The sequence below is a fragment of the Lactuca virosa genome, chromosome 2, assembly GCF_052849685.1.
Source record: "Lactuca virosa cultivar CGN04683 chromosome 2, Lactuca_virosa_CGN04683_v6, whole genome shotgun sequence".
Classification (NCBI taxonomy): domain Eukaryota; kingdom Viridiplantae; phylum Streptophyta; class Magnoliopsida; order Asterales; family Asteraceae; genus Lactuca; species Lactuca virosa.
The window spans coordinates 215,401,611-215,410,167 of record NC_136427.1 but is presented as its reverse complement, the minus strand read 5'-3'; the positions used below and the strand labels follow the sequence as shown (position 1 = coordinate 215,410,167).

Sequence of the window (8,557 nt, the reverse complement as noted above, 5' to 3'; positions counted from 1 at the left end):
TAAAATTTTACTTTCCCTTACCCCTTTACTATACCAATCCGGTTTTCAATTTGCAAACGCCACCTCCTATTCAGGTTAGACAACAAACACATTTTAAATATGCCGTATGCACCCCAATCAAACTTATTCGGTTTTGTTCAAACTTCAGACATACGTATTAAGCTTCTTACATGAAATTGCCCATTGCTCGTGATTAATTGCCATCTTTTATGGCTCAACAGTAAGAAATCATTATATTTGAACCATAGCTTATATTGATAAAACTTTAGAATAGAATTACATACAAAATATGAAATCAACTGACATTACTAGTTACCATTACCAATGAACTTCAACTTCACTTCACTTCATTTCACTGGAACTTTTATGCGTACATCATAATCCAGCCTATGCAATGCAATGATCAAGTATAAGCACACCATTAATAGCCCATGAATATGGAAGTGATTAATCTAAACAATTAATACCTTTCTGGACTAACGTCTGTAATTGGGGAAAGGAACATTGCCAGACTCAATATGCCTAAGATCTTCAATCAACACTTCATAGTGCCTCTTCACCTCTTCTGCAGATTTTCCACCCACTGCCCTTGCAATCTTTTGCCAACGATCAGGGGTGTCCCTATCATATACTGCAAGAGCTCTCTCAAACAATTTGTTTTGTTGTGGCGTCCATGAGGAGGTGGAGCTACTTGAATAGAGTGAACTTGATGCCATTTTTGATATCAAAGTATGCAAATGTACCTTTTGACTTCAATGGAGGACAAGATTCCTATAAAAATGCAATAGATTTAGATGGTTTGGAGGATGTTATGAGTGAAAGATGGCTATAAATAGGAGAAAAAGGTGATAGGGGTCGTCCACTGAAGTGAATATAACTTGAAAGAGGCAAAACTATGAACACATCATCTTCTTTTGTGAACATATTTACATAAGAAGCTTTTCCTTTGATACTGATTCTCTTATTTTACTGGCTATTATTAAGTGTGCTACTTGCCAAATTGATTCTCCTTTTCATGCATACTATGTATATTACTAATGTGTAATGAGTTTTTAAACAAAAAAAAGTTCGTATTAAGAAAAAAAAACTTAGGTGTTTAATACTTGTATCTTTTAAATACAAATTTATAATCTAAAACTTCGAGTAGTTTTTAAAGCTTTTAGTTTTAGTTTTTATGTTTAATATAATTTTATATATTTCAAAATTTCACAGTTAATTTTGTTAAACATTTCTAAAAAAATAAAATCTTCTAGTTTCAGCCAATGTTTTAAAAACCGGTTTGAACCGGCTAGACCGGGAACCGAAGAAGGGAACGGTTCAACTAGACCCAACTTTATGTCTATTTCTGAACCGGAATGAACCGACCGATTTTTATAAAAAACCGGTTGAACAGGTTAAATTAAATAAAAACACATAAAAATGAATTTTTTTATAATAAATTTTAGTTTTTTTTACATTTATTTAGATTTTTTTAAATAAAAACACATGATAAATGTTATAAAGTTTTTTAATGCGTTTGTATTAATCTAAAACTACATTTTTTATGTATTATATTTATTTTATTTTTGATATATGTGGAACTTACGATTATGTGTTTTTACTGTATTTGGATTGATCTTCAACTTGTATTTATATGTATTTTTAATGTTTAAACTTGTAGATGTCTATGTGTGCGTAGGAAAATAGAAAAAAAATATGACAATGATAGAACCGGTCGAACTGACGGTCAAACCAGGAACCGGTCACTATATCGGTTCAACTAAAAAACCAGTCTTTAAAACATTGGTTTCAGCTTTCAGCTACCATCTATATGTAACCAACTTTTTTTTTTTTTTTTTTTGGGTTCATATGGTGGTTAAAAACTATGGATTTGCCACTTTAATGTTAGTTATTGAAAACTTTTGGGCACTTTTCCGAAGGGGAAAATTGGCATGTACGATTCAAATATAAAATGTACTCTTATGTTGCTACAAATAAAATCATAAAATTGATAATGCGTAGAAGTGGGATAATATTTTTTTGTTTCTTTCGAATTGTAATTTCTTTTAGCTACCCGTCGGTTTTTATGTTTTTCAATTATTATCTGACATTTTAACAAATAAAGTGTACTATTTTATGTTGTATTTTGGTTTGTTTGTCATTATACATGTTTTTAATAAAATTGTCTGCCCATTTAATAAAAACATGGATGAAAAAAAAAGGTTGGTTATTTTTATTGATGGTTGCATTGCAGCCTATAGGGAAGGGAAGTAACCATCATGAAATATATAAGTGGACGCACTATTATTCTCAGAATATATTGTTTGATATTAAAGTAGATTCTAAGATCCTATTGGTTTTGGCTAGTGGTATTTTCATTTTATGGCCCATTTATGTAGAACGAAAATGAGGTTGTTTCCCATTTACTTGGTTTTGGTATCAGATAATCAGACTATCCGGTAGTGTAGTAACAGTCACACAGATATGGATCCTCAAAATAAATAAACAAATAAAAATATAGATGAAATTGTTTATAGCATAAAGATTATTGTCTGTGCCAATTTTTATTGTTTTTTTATCTATTTCTATATTATTTTTAACACAAAAGCGTTTTTATTTTTTATATTTATGTATTTATGTTTATCTGTTTGAAATATTTTATAAAGATAAGTTTATCACATTAATTTTTGAAATTTAGAATTTGCTAAGTTTAAGAATTTATATCATTGTTTATACAATTATTTTATAACTATTTTACATATTTATATTTATTGTATCAAATGTGAAAGAATCTATATTATTAAAAGTATAAGGTATTCGATATTTATGTACTTCATTCATGATATATTTTTAAAACTAGATGTGTGTCCGCAAAGCAGCGGTGATATTTTCTAACGGAGAAATAATTATTAGATTTTATTATTAGTTATTATGTAATAAAAAAATTATTACTTTTAAATAAAATATTTATGTTTAGACTTTATATTTATATTGTTGTTTACACATTTAATGTAAATAATTAATATCGTGTCTAGCTTAAGAAATATAAATTAATTTATATACATGGATTTAATATTTTGAAATTATAATTTTGTTCCAAATTAAATTTCTTAGTAACCTTCCTTAATTCAAATCTTTAAATTTTTGACAAGTATTAATGATTTATTTATGCATAATTGATTTGTACAAAAAACTTTGTATTTTATACCTCTTAAAATTCAAGATAAAACTAATATGCTTTATAATATAGTATAAACTATAATATAATATAATATAAAATTTTATGTCAAATATAAGCAATCTATATCATTATTTGTATAAGACATTTTCTATTTGATTATTTCTGCAGGGTTTTTTATTATTATTATTATTAGTTAATTAGGTTTTGTCTATGTTAAAAACAATTATAAAAAAAATCATTTTTTATTTAACACTAATTCCAGAATAAAAGGTAATATGATCATTTACTTCTAAGGTCAATAGGTTCATTGACTTCATTCGACATAAAAAAACAAAATTTGTTCATAGTTGGGTTGAATAGATTTCTACTTTTGTTATATCATATATGGCCTGAGTATTCCATCTTTTGTTATTCCATTTTCATGTGGAACACATTTCTTGATTAAAAATAGGATATTATATTCCGGAATAAAAATCATGTAATCCAAGCTGACATAATATCTTGGTATTGCAAGCAAATTTGAAGTAACATCTTTTTGCAAGTGGGAGCATCACTCGTCTCTTGCCAACCACATTATATCATATAGCTTCCTCCTTCCAACTAACTTTTATACCTATAATGGCCTTAATTTATAAATACTTTTGGGCAATCCTAGTATTTGATAATTTCATTGTTAAGAGTTTTTGATAGTTGTTGATTGAGTTAGATTTGATTGAATCAAATCTAGCTTCTTATCCGACCCAGTAAAACATTTTAAAAGATATATGACTGAGTAAAACCCAACTTATTATTATATCAAATAATTTGAATTTGACCGATTAAGACCCAATAAAAGACATCAAACAACCCCTTAATGTCTTTGGTTCGTCACATTACTTTGGGAATCAATAGTGTGCATTTTTTTACATGAATGTATTATTAAGCATTTGTTTTTTCATTCGTTGCCGTTATGTAACTTCCACATCGATTTTCATCACTTGTACATATTAAAACCTCATAAAAGAACTGTATTTGGAGCATAAGCATCTCACAAAAAAACAGGAAATATGATTCCATTACATCAATCTTTCCAACATTTGGAATCCTTATCATATCAAAAAATTATTGTCTTACAAAGTAATGCTTCATTATTCTTTCATCCTTTGATGTAACAAAAAGACTATGGAGATTTCAACTCAAGTTAACTTAATGATGTAATCATTCATTTCAACGTGGAACTTTTGTAGCTCGTATGGAGGAAGGTCCAAAGACTGCTGAAATTCATAGGTCTCATGTTGATCTTGCTAGGAGTGAGAATGGGTTAACTTATGCTTCAGTTTTAAATGACGAGAAAAAAAACAACTTAATGACAAATCAGGATGAACCGATCATTGTTATTGATGAAGAGTGCCTTAATTTAAGGATTACTCGTTCACTCTCGTGGGTTCCATTAAATACTTTTGTTTATTAACAAATCTATGTGTTATTTGTAATAATGACGGTTTTAATGACATTTCTTTTGGTTATTTGGGAGGTACGTGGGTTTCTGTGGAGTTTCCTAGCATGTAGTCTAACGATAACTTTTATAAACACGTGGGGATTAACTCATGGTTTCTAAGCTTACAGCCAGGGAGTAATGGTTTTGTGTTGAATGAAAGAGTGGTTTGGGTGGATATAGAAGGACTTATGTAACATCATGTTCCCGGTACGTAATTTATTCATGCTTTACCTGTTTATTTCGCTGAAATCTGAAAAACTGAAAGTCGGAAATTTACCGCATGGGCACAACACGTTTCTTTAGAGCGCGACATTCCTAGGCCCATGGGTTAAACGTCTTTTTAGGTTTTTGGGGATCTTTAAGCAACATTAACCCCTAGGGTTAGCTCATTCTCAGCCCCCATCACCCTCTAAAGAGATATTCAGAAACCCTAACCCTTATTCTCTCATTTATGAGACTTGGAGTCCTTAGATATCTTATTTCTCATTATTTGTGGTTGAAGCTTGGAGATCAAGTATCACTTGTGTGCATTTAAGGAAGGCTTTAGCTTAGATCCAACAAGTTTGAACCTTTTTGGGGCCATAGTGAGTAAAAAGATCCAAACTTGATTATTGAATCATTAGATCTTGTCATGTTTCTTATTATGCACACTTTTTTGTCCCTTTGGTTGGTGTTTGAGTTGAAAGAACTCCAACACCATTTGAGGACTTTGAGATGTTCCTTGGACCTCATGGACTAGAAAATTTGAGGCCTTTTCTCCTTTATTAAATCTATGCAGGTTTTGTTAAGAGGTTTAGGTCATTTTGAAGTGAAAAGTTTAAATCTTGCTTGATTAGAATATCTTAATGGATAAAGTTGGAAACTTTATCCATTAAGACACTGTTGAGGACCAGATCTGGAAGTTTGGGGTTTTAACTTAATAGATTAAGTAATTGCACCTTGTGATGAAGGACTAAACGTGACACGTCCTTCCCTAGCGTGACGTGCTTTTAAAGGTTTCTAGGGTGTGTCTGTTTTAGCCTGAGGACCCGACTATTTTGTCTTGTAGTGGGCGTGGGGCGCCTGTTTGACCAGATGTTGAGTTTTTGACTAAGTTCAATTTTAGGTCAAACTTTAGGGTTTTAGGTCATGGACCGAGGCTTGACCTTTTACTTACTGTTTAGGTGGATTGTGAGACCAATCTTCAAATTTCCAATGAGCTATGGTGTTTTATGTTTTATCTGTGAGGTGGGTCTTCTCATAATACTGTGTAGGACATGTAGTGTCAAGATATGTTTGTTATTCTTTGTGGATTGTATGAAAGACTATGGGGGGACCATAGCAGGAAAGACTACAAGGGGACGGTAGCAACGAAAGTTATTGTAAGACTATGGGTAGACCGTAGTATTCACATAGGTTGAAGTATACTCATAGGGAGGGGAACATTTTTATTGTGTTATATGTGGTATCTTGGCGGGCTTTTGGGGGTTTTGAGGCGAGAACGACTTTATGAAAAGTTCTCGAAGTGCGAGTTCTGGTTACGAGAGATCCAGTTCCTTGGGCACCTCGTTAACCAGAATGGGATTTTGGTCGATCCGGCCAAGATCGAATCTGTGATGCAGTGGGAGGTTCCGAAATCTCCCTCGGATATCAGGAGTTTCTTGGGTTTGGTAGGGTACTACCGGAGATTCATTTAGGATTTCTCCAAGATTGCAGTACCACTCATTCGTCTGACGAGGAAAGGGGTGGATTTCTGGTGGGGCCCTGAGTAACTGAAAGAATCTCTTTCTAAACTTCCGTATTTCTGAAAGACCCAAACTTTCATACTTCACAATATTGTTACTCCAAAACATTCTACATTCATATTTATAAATATGTTTTTACATTAATAGTGTGATTACAAAAGACTGGATACAAACCGACTAAGTTTTAGTATATTACAAAGTGTTATATTTATTACATAACTACCCAGGATATTATAGTTTTATACATACTTAAACCCAATACAAAAGTAATAGTATAAACTATTCTAAATCTTCCAACAGTATATGACTATACTGGATTCTCATTACCTGCAATTGTTAAACACTGAGAGGGGTAAGCGGTGACGCTCAGTGAGTTCAATAATAGATACAATATAACGTTATGTCATATATATACTTAAATATGGCAGAAACAAAGGGAACAAGGAACAACAAAGGCATATGTGAATCATGCGACAGGCTTTCCATAACAATCAATGAGACATAACAATTTCAATACTTGATATACATCAATAACGCTTCGGCCCAAATGGCACAAAAGACATACAATTTCTGATTTAAACATTTTGGTAGATTTCAGGCTTTTAGCCCTATCTAACCTTCTGCCAATGCCATAGTGGTAGAAGTCATTCTCTTACGAGACATGCTCTACACGGCCACAGGCTACATACCAATACCACTGTGAATCTAAGTCCTTTCACTGATCACATGGCCAAAGGTACAACTTTGCTATCAAAATAGCAGAAATAATAACACAAGATGATAACACGGAAAAGCACATAACACATATAACACATAACATACAATTGTTCCTATATATTGAACTCACCGTGAAATAACCGGGGATTAATTTGGGCAGCACTTCGACTCTAAATATGACTTTCTGTGACGAAACCGGGGATTTTAGTTGAAAACCGGCCTTACTCGGGCAGAGTTTCAGCTAGAAAATATGATTTTCTCGGGAACTTCGGAGTGTCGGGACTTTCTTCGGGTGTCGGGGATGATATCGGGGCTTCGGGGGGTTTAAAAGTAGCTAGAGAAGAAGTAGAGAGTGAGAGGAAGTAGAGTTTTTAAACAAAACCCGGAGGTCTTGCTTTCTATTTATAGGCTGAAAGTTAGACATTCACGTCGTGAACCATGTATGGTCGCGTCGTGACTTTGATCCTGGTCATCACCTAGGCTTGCCGTGTGTCTTCTAGGCTCGAAAGGTGTCGTTCAAGTAGTTCACGTCGTGAATTCTATGTAACACCCGATTCCTGGTACGTATTTAAATTCAAGAAATGTTGAAATTTACTCTGGGACTCGGCGAGTTGGAGGCCCAACTCGTCGAGTAGACTCGACTTTTGATCGGGGGTTTAACTGACCTATTCGACGAGTCGGAAGACCGACTCGACGAGTAGGAGCTGTCTGGACAAAACGCTAATATTTAGGGTTTGCACCCTATTTAAACAACTTATCTCCTCCCATATCAGCTTCCATCATCCCTCACACTTTCAGAAGACCTTAAACTGAAACCCTAGCATTGTTTGAGTGCTCTTAAGCCATTTTTGTGCATTTTTGGTGGTTGTGAAGCTTGAGAAGAAGAAAGGAGCTTGGGAGTTCAAGTTGAAGCTAGAAGATCCAGAGATTGTGTTCCATTTCCAGCTCATTTAAGGTAAAAAGCTTCAATCTTGACTTTCCATGTGTTTAATCAACTTAGGGCTTGGATTTTGGTATCTTTAGGGCATTTCTAAGCCATTTTCGGGATGTGGGGTGTAATGTGGAGATATGGCTTCAGATCTTGGACTTTGGAGGGTTCTCATGGCATAAAGGTGCCAACTTTATGGCCATGAGATCCCCATGCATCTTGTAGATCTCATTTTTGGTCCTTTTGAGCTTAAAGACCCATGCATGGACGTAATGTTCGTGACTTTACGTGTTATATCGACCCTAAGAGGTCAGATCTACCCTTTGGATGAGATGAGATCAATAGAAATCGAGTTTATGGAACATGGACTTAGTGGACTCGGCGAGTTGTTCTTGGGACTCGGTGAGTCGGGTAATGGTTCCTTGACCTTTGTTGTTTTCGAGGAACCCGGTTGAGTCTAGAAGAAGGCTCAACAAAGATGGACATGATTATAGACCTGGAAACCGTGGGACTCGACGAGTGTATGAACAGACTCGGCGAGTTCAAGGCAA

General features: G+C 33.7%; 1 pseudogene across 1 annotated transcript; it reads right to left on the bottom strand.

Annotated features, from left to right (window-relative positions):
- Positions 1-231: 231 nt before the first annotated feature.
- Positions 232-819, bottom strand: LOC145160177 (protein RADIALIS-like 1 pseudogene; annotated as a pseudogene). The gene is made up of 2 exons (XR_013738051.1): positions 468-819; positions 232-387 (listed from the first exon to the last, which is right to left on the bottom strand). The product of XR_013738051.1 is annotated as a protein RADIALIS-like 1 pseudogene (transcript).
- Between the last annotated feature and the right edge of the window lie 7,738 nt (positions 820-8,557).